Here is a 16,725-nt window from a genome sequence, read left to right on the forward strand (position 1 = left end):
TATGTTTGTTTTCTTACATATTAGCGCAGTGATATGTGTGTGCTATGTTGTTTATTATAAAATTAAACTGTTTACATACAGGTCAAATTTATGGGCAAGAATAGATAAACTAGAATCAGTCATGAATAATTTTGCAACAGAACGTTACAGCAGGTATCGGATTTGCAGTCGTCACTTTGAACTAAAAATGTATCCACATCAGCTGTTGTGCCACCGACTGAAAGCAACAGCATATCCAACTCTTCATGTTTCAGGTGCCGTCTTATTGAAAATTAAATTAGTGGAATAATTGGAAATTTTAGGTGAAACAATAAAGACAACCAAACAAACAGTTGTGACAAACGAACCAAGACTTTCCACCTCAAAAATATTGACATTTATGAATCGTCACATTTTACTTCTGGCAGTGTTTACTCTGATTAAGCAACACCAATAAGGCCGTCCACATCGATAAGTACCTATTTACTCTTTCACTTTATTTTTGTTGAAATGGACATAATGTATTGATCATTTTTAGGTTATGAAATTTGTTTAGATTATTTTCAGCATTGTGAAGGAACAAACTGTGTTGAAGATGGAGAACATTTTTAATAACATTAGACAGCGGAACGATGAGTGCTTATAATTTTGACTACCTATTTGTTTCCAGAGAAAAACGTTTTTACTCCTTTAATTGTAGAAACTGCAGAACATACAAATGTAGAATATCCTCTACTACATATGTGGGGATTTATTTTAGAAATGTTTATCACCTCATTCTTGTTCCAAGTGTGTTGAAAATGGGAATACTCAGTATGAAGTGAATGAAATGACTGAACAGGTTTCCCATGTTGCATGGCATTTCAATCGACCAAATCTATTTGAAGGATTAACAATGCTGTCATTAGGATTTTACGAGTGTATTAAAAACAGGATAACGTCTTCTGTGAAAGTTTTCAGACACTGGCTTTAGGTTCAAATGTAGGCTTAAGTTAAAGGAGCTGCTAGCAACTATTAATTACGCTCTCCCATGTGATAATTTTCAAATAGAATATTTGCTGTCTTTGTAAGAATGAGTATATTCCACTGAACAAAATTTGCCAATATGGAACGTTTAAAGTCAGCACGACATCAGAAAAAGCGAGATCGGATAATAGTTTACGACATCTGTGAAAGTTGTCAAGTCAAGAGTGGAACATTCGAATTTAGGATCCACCTTTTAGGTTTTTATTCTACTCATGTTTGATGTATTTGTTAGTTTTTTTACTTACTTATTTAACTTTAGAAATATGTTTATATTTAGCATTAGACTGTTATATTCCTTTCTGTCAGTTTTTGTTAGACGTCTATATTTTTCGTATATTAGACTGTGATATGTTAAACTGTTGGGCTTTCTTCTAGTCATTTTTTAGTGGTAGGTATATTTATTTTTATATTAGTTTTCAGATAAAGGGAGGCTCTGATTAATATACGTAGACTTGTCCTGTCCCTTTCCAGTAAGCATTAGCTATCCCGCTCTACGATCACATTATCTGAAAAGTTTTGAGTCGTATGGTATTATATGGCTAGGATATTTTAAACGCTGTTGTAACTGTTTTAGTGCCTACCTAATTATTAAGGGGGGAATTCACGAAAGTCGGTCTGCAAACCGTTACCGGGATTGCAACTTGCAAACAACTTGCAAGTGGATACCGACATTTCGATAAAGTAATTCACGAAAAAATTGCAACTTACCAGCAAGCTAACGGACCTTATCGTACCGATTACTACGTACCCATGGAAACCAGATAAATAAAATTTCAAACAACGACAAAGTCATGAGAAAGTTGTGACAGTTATACAGTGCCAAATACAATAAATTATAAAAAAAATGGGCCATGGAGTGAAAAAAGACGGTGAAAGGAGAAAACGGAACCCGAATTTTACGTCCCCAGAAATAGAAATACTAATTGCTGAAGTAGAGGCTCGGAAAACGTATCTATTCGGTGAGCTCAAGGGGCCTATCTATACACAAGCGACTCGAGATCGTGCATGGACAGCTGTTGCAGAAAAAGTAAACGTTGTGTCGCCTGTGCTTAGATCTATACAAGACCTGAAAAATAAATTTGCCGATTTAAAAACACGCACAAAACAAAAGGCGAATCAGTTATGTCGCGAAGCACGGAAAACTGGAGGTGGCCAGAATCCAGCGGCCAAATTGACAAACTCGGAAGAACTGCTTTGTTCTTTTATAGGAAAAGAAAGCATCGAAGGTAAAAAAAAATATATTGTATCAATGAATTTTATATTTTATATTTTTCTAGACATCAAAAAAGGCTTTGATATAGGAGTTCCCTCGACGTCTTCTTACGCATCTGAGTCAATTGAAAACACGCCATCGTGTTCAACTCACAATGAAGACCTTGGAGATGGAAATCATCAGTTTGAACCACAGACTACCCTCTTTGAACTTATTGCACCACCATCGCCGTTCACAACGCCACTTATGGCAGATACGGAAGAACGTAAGAGAGATTTGTAATGTGATGCAAAAATTATTACACCATAATTTCTTTACAGAAGAAGTGCTTACGTCAGCAATTACACCAAAGCAACGCACAACTTTAAAAAAAAATTAATAGATGTGTCTGTGTCTACAAATGATCATTTATTGAATATCTACGGGGAACTGAGAACACTGAATTCTACATTAAAAAGAAAATTAGAAATTGCGGAAGAAACACTACTCTTAAAAAAAACGAAAAATTCAGTTACTTGAAGAAAAAACAGTTCAAAAAAAAAAAAATTATAGATGTACATATTCGATATTAATGTTAATTAAAAGTTTCTTTTTGGTATAAACTGTAGATAATTTTTGGAAAATATTTCATTTTTCAACGCGTAAAGCTATCTCTTATTAACACATTACGAGCGTTAACGTCGTACATGTCTTCTTGGTATGGGGCTTGTTGACGATTTTCTGCTATAAGTTGCATAACGTCTTCATCAATATCCATGGGTTCTCCTTGATGAACACAAATATTGTGCAGTACACAACAAGCAATGATAATAGAACAAACTCGCTATGGACTATATGCAAGGGCAACCACCTGTCATTGACAAGCAGCGAAAGCGAGATTTTAGAGCCCCATTACAACGTTCAATAGTATTTCTTGTAACTATATGTACAGCATTATAAAGTTCCTCTGCTTGTGTTCTTGGATTTGCTACTGGTGTCATCAACCAGTTTTCCTGAGGGTAGCCAGAGTCACCTAAAAACAATGCTTTCAACATACTTTTTTCAACTATTATGATCGTCATTTACCTATGAGCCATCCATCAGGAAATACTCCATCTAAAAACGCAGTTCTTAACGCACTGTTTCGCCATATATATGCATCGTGATTGCCTCCAGGATACGCGGCCAACACATTCAAAATTCTTAAATCGGGCCCACAAACGAGTTGTACGTTAATACTGTGGTGAAAAAATTTATCAACGTACTGGTCTGGATTCTGTGATGGTTTCTGAAGACGTACGTGCGTGCAATCTATTGTACCAAGTACATTTGGGAAGCCACAGTGAAATCTCCCTGTGTTACCAATACTATAAAACGTTTGTTTGATTCCAACCTGCTCTTGTACGCTCGGAAATTTTATGAACTGATCAGAAATTTCTACAAGAGAATCTACCACATCATGGATGATTCTACTTGCAGACGCTTGTGAAATTTGAGTGGTGTTTCCGATTAACCACTGAAATCCTCCACTAGCTAAGAATTGCAATGTCACATACAACTGAAGATCGACAGATACGGCGTTCGATCGTTTTGTTTTTCGGATTAAATCATTTGCAATTAAATTTCTTACATAAATAAATGTTGGTCGCGTCAGTCGGGTACTACGATACAAATTTAAATCGGATATACTATTGATGTTAAAAGCTTGTCTTTGAATGACCTCTTCGTTATTACTAAAAAAGATTTCTTCGGCAGCTAGTACATGAAACGCCATCTTGAAAAGAGTTTCGATAGCTACAAAAGTTTGAACTTGAATAACGATAAAAAATGTTAAAAGGGAAACCTTTACCTATTCTGATGTACTGTTTTAAGAATAAATACGAAATAAGTTCAATTACTTTAAATGTAACTGTGTTTGCAGCAGACCACAACCTTCCGCAGTTTACAAACACTTATCGAATATTTGCAACGATTTGCAAAATTTGAAGAATTACCTTTATCTATGTTTACTGGTTGCTATGGAAATTATTAGCACGCTTTGCAATCTGCGTTTATGAATTACTTTATCTGAATTTGCAACTTGCAGACGCTTATCTGGCGTTACCGGCTTTCGTGAATTCCCCCCTAAGTAGATAAATATTTATTTATTTTGTGCATTATTAGGGCGTATTTATTTTTGTCAATAAATAAATGAAATATGGTTATTTTTTACAAATAAATTTGATTAATTACATGGTACTTTGCTCTTGTGGTTCTTTATAATTTTTTCCCTTCTCTAATGTGAAAACGTGCAGTTTCAAGTGACTGAAAGCAAAAATTCCACTAATGTAATCGTTTACAAAGAAAACTAGTTCTCTGCAGTTTTAGTGCAATATTTGTAACATATACGTAGCAATGGCCATCCAAATCATTTTGTTAATTTTTTGAGCTTTTTACATTAGAAAGAGTTCGTACAATACTGATTGCCAAATATTTACACAACAGCTGGGGCCTTGATCAGAAGTAAAAAGAAAATTTGCGTAATAAGAAATCTACTATCTTCAGTTTTTACATCTTTTTATTACCATAAAAGCTGTTGTAAAATTGATAGTTGTCATTCTCAATTTCAAATTAGTCGTCACAAATTTCAAATTAGTCGTCACACAGTAAAGATGGCCTTTTTAAACAATTGTACATTAATCATCAACGCAAGTGATCTGCGAACACGTGTAGTGGCCCTAAACGGGGTAATTTCAATGGATCCTTTTCCCCTGTTTCCTGGAGGCTTGACGGGATTTCAAATACCGCCCCAGCGCTTGGATTTGACCCCTTACAACTGGGTACTTATATGGTTGCATCCAGCATTGAAAATCACGTTGATATTCGACTCGCGGGATCAAAAAGTAGAATTTATCAACAAGCTCAATTTAGCAGAAGAGAATATAAGTTCAGATGAGACCGCCTCTGCGTCCTCTTCAAACCCTTCAACAGATCCAACCGTGGACTCTGGTTATGATAACACACAATAATCAACAAAACAGCGCCTCTGCGCCCTCTTCAAACTCAAACTATAATATAATTTTTTTTACAACTTGTTTCTGCAAAATTCGTGATCATTTTGATGTATGTATTTGCATATTTAAGATGACTATTAATTGTTGGTCAAAATTTTGGTATATTTTCGGACTCGGGATGCGTTAAAGACATTTGTTGGTGATGTGGCAACTACGACAATGGTACTAAGCGGCAATACGGCATGCGCTAGGGGCCCGTTTTTTAAATGTAATGCGCACGCCCCGCCGAGATCAAAGGTACCGACAGCAAGTGGAGTATCACGTTCATCACTGATATAACTACTATATACTGTTTTAACGTCCTTCTTAATTTCAGTTCTAATTCTTTTAAATTCATCATGAGTTTCCGTGTTCCCAGTTTGTCTGAATTTACGTAATAACTTCCACTTGCGCTTCAGCTTACCAATAATAACTGGAGTAAACCAGGATGGAAAATTTGAGTTACGTCTATAACTAGATTTTGGTACATGCGAGTTGATTGCAGTATTTATCTTGTCATACAGATACGAGCACGCAGTATTGACATTGTGGATATTCTTAAGACTAGACCAGTCAGTATCATTTATAGATTTATATAAGCTCGGGAAATCAGCTTTCCGAAAGTTCCACTGTTTCGGCTGGGAATTATTGGTGTTAATATGTTTCAATTTATTATCACGTATGGTGGAAGTAATTAGGAGGGATGGGTGGTGGTTATCTTCTTTCAACATAGGGTCAGCAGATTTTTGTACAGTGCAATTGAAATTGGAGATTACGAGATCGAGACAACGACCATTAATATTGCCAACATTATTATACTGCTGATACTCGCCAAACTGTAGAAAATTTTGAAGAATAGAAGATTTTCTGCTACAGTTGCTAGCTCTAGATGAAGTAAAATCATAATCCGAAATATTGAAATCTCCTACTATAATAACTCTTCGATTGTAAAGATCAGGCAAGTTCCCAAGTAAGTCGAATAACAATTCAAATTCATCAGTACATGCGCTCGGTTGAATATAAACCACAAAAATGTATAAAGATACCTGTCCCAACGAACATTTGACACCTAATAAGTCTGTAAACTGTAAGTCATTAAAGCCTTTTGACGACAAATCTAAACTATAGACTGCAACTGGTTGACGAGCTGCTAATAGAACTCCACCTCCTCGGAAAACATTCATTTTTTCAAAATTTCTATCAGCTCTAACTATGTGGAAATGACCTGGACAAATTTCAGAGTTTAGGACCAAAGTATTAAGCCATGTTTCCGACAGGCATACAATGTCATATTCACAACAAAACATAGAATTATAAAAATCAACTAATTTAGTGTTGATGCCTCGAACATTCTGATAATAAATGGAAATCTGAGAATAGGAGGAAGTGATATTGCCGTGCTGTTGAAGACAAGACAAACGATTAGGTAAAATATTAATTAGTTTAGTGATACTTTCCCACGTGAACTGACAATACCAAGATAGAATAGAATGACTTTTGTGAGACTGATGATCAATAGGGAAATTGAAAGTTTTAGCAGATATCGATCTAGAAGCAGCAAAAGAAGTTAATTGCTACAAATCAGATATACCAAACAAGTCAGACTTTACTTTTTTGATTAAATTTTTATAAAACACGCAATGTCCATAATCCCAGCAAGCATGGGAAGTCTCCTCAGTGCTCAAGTTATCTTTTGATTTAATACTGGTACAGTTTACGCACTTGAGTTGCTCACTTGTGGCTTGACAATCCTGTAGCACATGCGCCTCGGAACACCTCGGACAAGAAATACTTTTTTTACATGTTTTTACAGAATGATTATAGCCATTACACCTATAACATCGTATGACATCAACGGCATCATAGATGTTGCAGCCATCCAAACCAATCAAACAGTGACCTAGACTTAAAGCATTTCTCTAAGATGCGACATCAACCTGCAAAATTACTTGAAAAATTTTCGGATGATTTTTTACCGGCAGAAGTTTCACGAGAATACATTGCGAGGAAACAGAAAAAATATGCTTATTCTATTTTAACAAGAGCGGCACTATCATTTCTTCGTTTATGCCATCAGAAATACCCGAAATACGAATGAGTGGCAGAGGTGTTTTGACATCATGAATATCATATTTCTCCTCCACTTTATTATTTTGTACTAACCTCTTGAATTCACCAGGATCATGACATTGTAGGAGCACCCCGCCATTTTTTATAGATTTCACCTTTGCAATTCCGAGTTTATCCGTATTTTCCAGATTAAAAGATGTCATAATGTCAGATTTTGTTTGCATAGTCGTTTGAGTTTTTTTGAGTCGTTATGGTCTCCGGAGGAGGCCAGTATGGAATGAGGTTGGGCAGGAAGTTATGAGGCCGTGACAAGAGTCTTTTCGACGCTGCCGCTCATTATGCTGCGAAGCTGGGTCCGAAATTCGTAGGGCCGTTTATCATAGTTCGGAAGACTGGAGCTTGAACATATGAGCTGACAGACGAACATGGTAATGGGAAAGGTATCTGGCATGTTCAGGACCTCAAGCCGGTGGCCGAATCTTACGATGACGCTGGTTAGTTTCGAAGTTGGTAGCTCTGTGGATGGGGCTGAAGACTACGTCGACCATGGGTCGCCACGGGCGGTAAAAGTCCGCCAAGAGCCAATTGTAAGACTAGTATTTCCATCGAGATATCCGGGTTCGGTTAGCGTAGTTTTTGACATTGCAGTTTCGGTTTTCGTTGAGTTTATTGAGCGAGTTTTGTGCAAGCCACCCCGGAATCGATCAGTTTATTTTTGCTATACACTGGATTTGGGCTTCATTTGTTTTTTCTGCCCCGGATTCAACTTAATTTTTTTTTTTTGCACCCGATTGTGAGGCCCGGTAGAGGTCGCAAATCCTGCCGTTTTGGAGCAGGTGGGGAAGGATTCCTAGTGGGGCGTCAACGGTGGATACGACTATTGATGTTTATATTTGTTCTCTTAATAATAATAATAAAATCTCTTGCTGATGTTTCTTCTTTTTTTTGCGACGCCGCATGTAGTGGGAGACGGCGCCACTGCAACCCATTCCCAAGGGGATGGGCAGGGGCGACGTCGGTCTTTTTACGACGTGTGGGTCGTTCACGACGGTGGCGTGTACTAGGTATCCTGCCTTGTTTTTTTTTTCCTCTTAAGTGCTTTTGGGTCGGACACGTTAGTCCTAGAAAAGTCATTTTGACTGGTGACCCGCCTACGGTCTCTGTTAATTTTGTCGTTAGTTCGACGCTTTAGGTTTAGGTTAGTTTAAACAAAATTTTATGCTTTTTGGCATTTTTCTTAGAATTTCTATTTAACCTTTGGTTTTCGTGGGATTTGGGTATAGGAAGCTTGTTTGGAGGAACGGTGGCGTTCTGAGGATTTCGGTTGCGAGGGCTGAGTTTCGAATGGTGGCGTCGACGAGGATTCCCAAGGATCGATGAGTGCGCAAGGGCGCGATGTTAACACCCATTCGCGACGCGCGTGGGTACCTCCTTTGAAGACGGAACCGGTTCGAAATTTCGTTTCACTATCGGAGAATTGGTCGATACCGGTTATGCACGCTCCACCCGTAACTTTGGCTTGGTGGCTTTGACGGGCTAATCTTCAACTAGATCCGCTGGTAAATTTGTTTGAAAATTTACGTATTTTAGGGAGAGGGACTTGACAATATTTATATTTTTATTGATACAACTTCAAGTAAGCCACTAATAACAAATGAAGCATGTTGGTTGTCTAGTAAGAAGTTGTTTATCAACAAAAAAAAATTGTGCGTATTTTAGTATTAATGTTGTTTAATGAATTAGTCGATCAAAGAAATAAGGAAACATTGTAAAATTGTGTCTATAAATATAAAAACAACAGCATGAGTGATTCCGAAATTCTGTCCAACGTCGAACAAGCAGCTGAACCCGCCCTAACAACATTAATTCCTGAAGAGCCGAAACAAATATACGAATAATAGAATGTTAACAGTAGAGCCAAATAAATGACGGCAATGGTAGAAGAGGTGTTGCTTGGGACAAAATCGAGGCCAGAGTCGATGCATATCGCCCAAGAACCACGGGAAATCAGGGTTTCGAGTCTGAAGATATATAGTGGAAATTTCAATATTTTTAAACCAAATTTGGAACCGAGGTTGATTGAATTGGGAAGATCAGAAACAATATCTCATTCGAACGAATTCGAAGTGGAAAATTTAGATGTGGCCGTGCTACAATTAGCTTTAAGTGAACTCAGCAACAATTATGTTGCTGGGTTTATTCTTAAAAAATTAAAGAAAAAAGTAATGTAAAACAATGCAAAAATGAGATGCTTGCTGCCTCACACAATGAAAATAATGCTCTCATCAAAAGTAGGGAATATGGTGGTGGATGGAATCAGCGACTATGCTATCCGTTCCATAGATTTTTGCTGTTTATTTTTATGAAACGCAGCAATTTATTCATAGTTATTTAAAAGACGCACCATCAAATATACTCTTAAACATTGAGTTACACAACGGCATGTTGAATAGGGATGTGAAATTAATACCAGCATGGCAAAATCATCAAAACGATGTCTATTTATTTGTTTATTAGTATGTGTATTCGCATCTTGGTGCAAGCCTGGTGCAACGAAATTAATTTAATATTGTGTGGTAAAAACACGGTTCGTCCAGTTAATGGTGGTCCTGTGAAAATATAAGCTTTTGATATATTCAAAAAACTTCACAGAAGAATGAAACAGTAGTAGTGGTTTGTTGTGACTCACGAAGCGTATAAAAAACAAGAAAAAATAGTCATCGAACTTCAAAAGGATTTGGTAGGTGTATTTTGTGTTTTTTTTTTGTAATTATTTATGTTTGGTATGAAGTGAGAGCAATCTTGGTAGAAAATCGACCTGACCAAGGTAAATCATTTGTCGATTCCATAAAAAAAATGTAAAAAAAAAGTAGAGCGACATATGATAGAAGAGGATGTCGCTTGGAACAAAATCGATACCGTATCTGCCGAGGAACGCTGCAGAACAAGTTACATGGGGCGTATAGTAAAAATCCGGGGCATCCCACGTTACTAAGTGAAGCTGAAGAAGCTGTTTTTGAAGAAATGCTAGTTTCATTGTCAGCCTACGGATTTCCCCTTGATATTCTGGATTTGCGATTATCGTTAAAGCTTATCTGGATCGTAAAGGAGTTACCTGATAATATTCCTGGAGTTGACAGGACAAAAAATTTTGTAGCACGTCATGGTGCTTTGGTTACGTGTGATTTGTTTTTTGTGCATTTTATTTTATTAAGAAGAAAATATGAGTCGCCGAAGGAGAGAGTTTTATTGTGATTGTGATTTTGTAATGATTTGTTTAGCAAAACTTCGGGAAAACTGACTCACCGATAGTTATGAAACGAAATCGTGTTTCCGTAGGAATGATTACGTTTGTCAGAGAAAATAACCCGAAGTCGGCTACTGGTTTTCGAAATATTTTTACTTTTGCGGCCCGAAATCTACCAGAAACTGTAGTTAGTTAAATTTCGAAAATCGTCGAAAATGGGTCGAAATTTGCATAAGGGGAAAATTTCATTTTTGAAAAATTCTGAAAAAATTCAGTGTTATACACCTTGACGCGCTGATTCCAAAGGCATAATGTGTTTATGATAACTGAGCAACATCTTCGAAATATTCGATATAAAATGCGAATTTTTTGAAATTTTTAAAAATTGCGATATTTCGATGGGCGATTCTGGAAAAAGGATTGACTTCTGCGGCCCGAAATCTACAATAAAATGTATTTAGTTAAATTACGAAAATCGTCGAAAATAGGTCAAAATTTGCATATGTAATGGAAAATTTCTCTTTTGAAAAAGTCGTCTACAAATTCTCCATCCACCGTGTAAAACACGACACCCCAGTAAAGTTTCCTTTATCAGCAGGCCACCCTCCGCATATCTCGTGTTGGCAGCATCCGGTATGCGAAAAACAGTCATATGAATGACAGGAGAAATTGGTGAATCTAGACTTTGGCCGAATTCGCCAACCGAATTCAATTAGGCAAAATTAATGAATCAAGAGTACATCGTGAATCGAATTCCCCAACACATAAATATCATTCGGTTCGTAGATCGCTTTGATGGGTACGTTCGAGAATCAATGTTCCACATTTGGAGTCATAAAACATACAAAACATAACACAAAATCAGCATGAAGTCCCATCTGCCCTTTCGAATCCACGACGACATTTATTTCACTGATTATTTCCAAAACGACTCAATCTTTAAATTTTAAATCTTGAATACTGCCAATTACTGCTTTAGAATTCTAAACGGGAATCTATTTAAATTTTAAAATAATAATTTAAAAAGAACCTGAGACCTTTCACAATTTGAAATATTAAAGAAATAAGAATTTTGAAAATAAGCTCCGCCCCTTTGGCTCGCGACGAATAAGAAAAATCATCACAATTTTTATTCCCCGTGCACCAAGGAGCTTAACTGCAAAATTCTTATTTCTTTACAAGAAATTAAAAACACGTTTTTAGTATCGTGTTGTTCAAAGAACACCATCAGGTCTATTATGGTGAACCTTAGTTATTTTCCAACGTTGGATATTGGTTATCGGTTAGAGACAATATCCAATAGTGGAGTCTATTACGGTGCACACCTTGTTAACTAAAACCAATATTGGATTTTAAATAATGTTGGAAACATAAACCGTCTGAAGTTGGCTGTCAGCAATTGTACCATCCTTCTACAAATCATTAAAATAGTCGGCAAAATGCTGACAGATGTCAAAAAATGTGAACGTCAAACACGAATAACCGCCAAATTAGTTGATCCAGTTGCAGTTTTCGTCCAGTTTTCGGATAGAAGTTTTCGTCTGGTTGTTTATTGTGAATCAACGTTATTTATGTAAGTATGTGGTTTACAAAATACATTTGATGCATACATAAAAGATGCTCTACATAAAACAATATGCTCACCGTAAGTTAACATAATTAATCGTGCAGAACATGTCCACCAAAAAACGAACTACCAAGACCCAGTTTAAAATATATATTAACTATTTGGGGCAACACCCCGTATCACGAACAGGGAGAAGGCAGAAGGTGAGATAGTGCTATCTTTATTATATATTAATTTTTAGTATGATATTTACTATGTAGACATTTTGGAATTGGACTTATTATGTAAAAAACAAAGCAAGGAAACTTTTCATTTACCATTACGTAACGGGTGGTGGGACAGCAATTTTTATTGTATTGACTCATTTGGAAGAGATATTGCTCCAAATTTTGGGACAAGCTGCAGAGAATAAAAGGATTGGGACTTGAGTTGCGTCCTTCTCAAAAAAACGTATGTGTGTTAAATGTTACATTCAGATTATTTAATACAGTTTTCAAAAAATCATCACAGAAGACAAGAACCCATATTACTTTCTCGACTAAAAGTAGAAGACGTTCAGTAAAACAGCGACCCACTAAACTAATGAGAAAAATTACAAAAACTATTTTAAAAGTAACTTCCGAAGCTGTTATTGCACTTCAAATATGTCTTGATGCATTTGTAACATTGTATAAATCTATTATAAAATTAATAAAATTATTTGAATTTTAGAAATACTGAGTGATAATCCTTTCTCTTGTCCTTTGAACTTCGTTATAAAAATTGTTGTGATTTAGCACTTCTGCTTCATTCCCTTCGTCGTGATTTTGATTTTCAATTTTTTCTTCGGCATATATGTCCTCTCGAGCCATACAAAAGTTATGCAAAATAGCACAGGCATTTATAATTCTGGCTGCTTTATCTGGAGCGTAATGAAGTGATCTTTCGGCAAAGCAGCATCTAAATCTTGATTTTAGCACTCCATTCAATCTTTCAATAACGTTGCGGACATGTTTATGTGCATTGTTGTATCGCCTTTCTTGCTCATTGTGATTTCGGCCTGGCACTGGTGTCATGAGCCAGGGTTCAAATGGATACCCTGAGTCCCCAATGAGCCAACTATTTCTGTCACCATTTTCAAATCCTGCGAGCAAATGGTTTCGTATAGCACTTGTCGCTCAAATTGCAGAGTCATGAACTGACCCTGGATATAGATTTTAATTTGGGTACAATCAATGGCACCTATTATTCTAGGAAATCTATTCAGTATATTGAAGAACTTTGCTTTTTCATCATTTTTTGTTGCTTCCGTTATTGGAAACTTCACAAAGTGGGTGAAATGTACTGCGGCGTCTCCAAATTTTGGCATCACTATTTAAATAATAAGTGTAGAATGAACAGTTTGTCCTAGTGCGAGTTTAACACGGTTGTCCTTTGTGTACAAATCGAAGTGCAGTTTCCTTTTAATCTTAGTATTTTATTTGAGAGTTTGGTGCCAGGCGTGCCGTTTCAAAAGGAGTTACAACATTTGATTAGCAATCTTTTATAAATTTTTTTGCAGTAACGTCGAAACTTACAGGCAAGTCATAATTTACTTAAAGTTGTACGGTTAACTAATTAAAAATATCGGCACCACATGAGTGTAACAAGTAACACATGTGGATTTCCATACTTTTCGGGAAAATAAAGAACAATTTGGATCTAAATTTTCCACAAGATATTAATTGATTTTTTTTACTTAACATTAAACAAGCCTCATAAAGTACTTTTCTTTTGTTTATTGTCATTGTTTTAATTTTGATTATATTTAACTATTAATCAACTTAAGTTAAATTATTATTCGTTACTTTACACCATATGGAAAAATTGTGATGGGGTATCAGCGGATTGAAGATAAGTGTGTGTAATTTTAATGGTAGATTCGTTACTTTACCTATCTACAATGTCTGTTTTAATATTGACCATAAAGATTTATGTGGCACAAATTTTCTAGAAGGAATTTTAAAATGAAATTAGAGAGAATATTAGAATCACATTTTATAAATCAGTTTTATTTCATTGCTTCCCCAGAAGGCCATGACCATGCGTCAAAATAATTATTTGCAAAACGTCAAATTATTCACTTGTGGTATATCAGAATGTATAATTTTTTTATTTATGAACCTATATTAACGAAAATTAATTTATAAATAAAGAGGAATGAGTTCTGTGTATGTATCACTTCATTAATATAAAATAATTGATCTAAAACAAAATAATAAAAAAAAACGTCCCATTTTTTTTATTACCTGAATTTTTATTTTATTATATAAAACTGAAAAAAAAAATACTCTGCGAATTTCAACATTTGTTACTTTTGATACGTTTCATTTGCTTTTCTAAAATTATATTTTTTGAAAGTATTTTGTGAGCTTTGTTTTCTAAACACCTTTTTACTAAGTTAGTAATGAAACATTTATTTTTGAAACTCGTGAAATTATTTCATTTATTATGTTGCCACGGTTAAAACCAGTCACGGGACGATGAAACGGCCCCTTGTCAAATTGTGTCCGTTGCCCAACCAATAAAACCAATGTCGAATCTTTAAAACCTGTTGTATATATATTAGTTTTGGTTGTTCTTTTTTTTTGTCTTTTTTTTTCTTCCTTTCTGCTTAGTTAATTTTAGTATTTATAGCTCATTGCAAGCGTGACTTGTAAATAAAATACTGGATCCGTATTTTGGTGGACGGTATGTTTCGTACATATGTTTATGGTTGCGAAAGATAGGCAAGCAGCAATCCCGTTCACCCCCTTATTGCCTACCCTTAACTACCACCCGCCGATAATCCCCACCCACACAAGAAAGCCGCCCTCTAGGAGAAGAAAATTTAAAAATATATGTACCGAATTTTCATCGTTGTTCGTTAACCGTCGAAGTGAGAACATCTCGTGGCGGCCCGTTGTTATTGTTATTGTTGTTTCATTTTCGTTGATGCAAGAGGCCCCAGCGCCTTCTCTTCGTATCTACAAAAGGCCCAGGTGCCTTCAATCAAGAGAAATTGTCGAGGAAGATCGTTGCAATTAAGGTGAGTTCGTTGTCCATTTTCCTCATATTGTTGTTTGCTTATATGACTTGCGTCGTAAACATATGGTCCTTCGAGCCGGATTGTTTAATTAGCTCATGGTTTACAGTGTTTTGTTTCGTGGTACACTGCAAAAGCTGTTCATATATTTCGCGTGCACACTTTTGCGCTCATTTCTTTGTGCAGTAGAATTGGTTTTATTGGTAGGGTTGCTTGACCTTGAACGAGGGTGCTAACGGAAACGGAACACGTGTTCGTAAAATTTGCTTTGTGTTGAAAAAGATCCGTAAGATTTGTAATGGCTGTAAAACTGAAGGAGGCTAGAGCAATGCGAGCCCTTGCGTATAATCAAATGGTAGAGACCCACGACGTAGCCTCTTCCGCGTTAGTGCAAACTACGCTCAAAGGTTTATTTTCATTCCGGTACCAACGCGTTGAGGAAGTTGTACAGGATTTTCGAAAATATCACGCGGCGGTTATTTCTTGCCTATCTAGCTTAACCGAACCGGATTTTGAAAGCGAAGATGCGGTGAGGAAAGAATTTGATCGATTGTATTGTGAAACCGGAGTCGCATATGGCGAACTTTTTCCCGCGCCCTCGGCATTGAATACTCCCACTCCTAGTGATCATAGTCAAACGAGACAAAATAATATTCGTTTACCAAAAATGTCGTTGCGAAACTTCGACGGCGATTTTGTGAAATGGTACCCGTTCATTCAAACGTTTAATACGGCAATTCACAATAACGAATCCTTACCCCCCGTTGACAAATTTCAGTATTTGCTTAGTTGCCTGTCCGGTGAAGCATTAAATCTTATAAAGTCGTTAACATTATCACAGGATAATTATCCGATAGCATATAAAATTCTAACCGATCGGTATGACGACAAACGCAAACTGGCAGCTCAATTTTTTCACGGGATTATGTCCATCCCAAAGCTAACAAGGGAGTCTGCAAAAGCACTTCGCTCAGTACTCGACAGTTTCAAAGAGCATCGCGGGGCTTTGGAAGATTTAAAAATTGCTGACAATTTAGAAGATTTTTTGTGGTTTAGCATTCTGTTAGATAAGGTAGATGTGAATACTAGGAAGGCTTTTGAGGCCGAATGTCGGATTCAGAAGATTGATTTTCCAACTCGCGAGGATCTAGAAAACTTTATTGAATCGCATTGTAAAGTACTAGATTGTTGTCCGGATCCCACAGGAGTTGCTCGCCTGAAATCGTTTAATTTAAGTGGCCCTAAAAGTCACAACAAGGTGTCATTTGTTGTTACGTCGATCTCAGTAAAAAAATGTCCGCTTTGCACAGAAACTCACAACGTCGTAATGTGTCCAACATTTGTACAAGCGTCGCCCTTTGATCGATATTCATTGATAAAACCTACTAGGACTTGTTTTAATTGCCTTAAAGAAGAACACGCGGTGAGTAAATGCCCATCAAAGGGGTGCTGCCGTGATTGTAGTGGACGACACCATACGTTATTGCATTTTAAATCTCGCAAAACCTCGCATGCGCCATCGGAACCTGATACCACGGAGGCAGATACAAACAGAACTCCGTCAGAGTC

The 16,725-nt window shown here is 36.5% G+C and overlaps 1 protein-coding gene and 1 long non-coding RNA gene across 2 annotated transcripts in view; one reads left to right on the forward strand and one right to left on the reverse strand.

Annotated features, from left to right (window-relative positions):
* The window catches only part of LOC135143863 (uncharacterized), a 418,109-nt gene that overhangs the window by 323,720 nt on the left and 77,664 nt on the right, over positions 1-16,725 (reverse strand). The window lies entirely within an intron of this gene.
* Positions 33-748, forward strand: LOC135143865 (uncharacterized). Its single transcript, XR_010282914.1, has 3 exons — positions 33-254; positions 303-454; positions 518-748. It is a non-coding gene; the product is annotated as an uncharacterized LOC135143865 (long non-coding RNA).

The sequence above is a fragment of the Zophobas morio genome, unplaced genomic scaffold (genome assembly GCF_036711695.1).
Source record: "Zophobas morio isolate AGI-343-1 ecotype UQ-CSIRO unplaced genomic scaffold, CSIRO_AGI_Zmor_V1 ptg000076l, whole genome shotgun sequence".
Lineage (NCBI taxonomy): Eukaryota > Metazoa > Arthropoda > Insecta > Coleoptera > Tenebrionidae > Zophobas > Zophobas morio.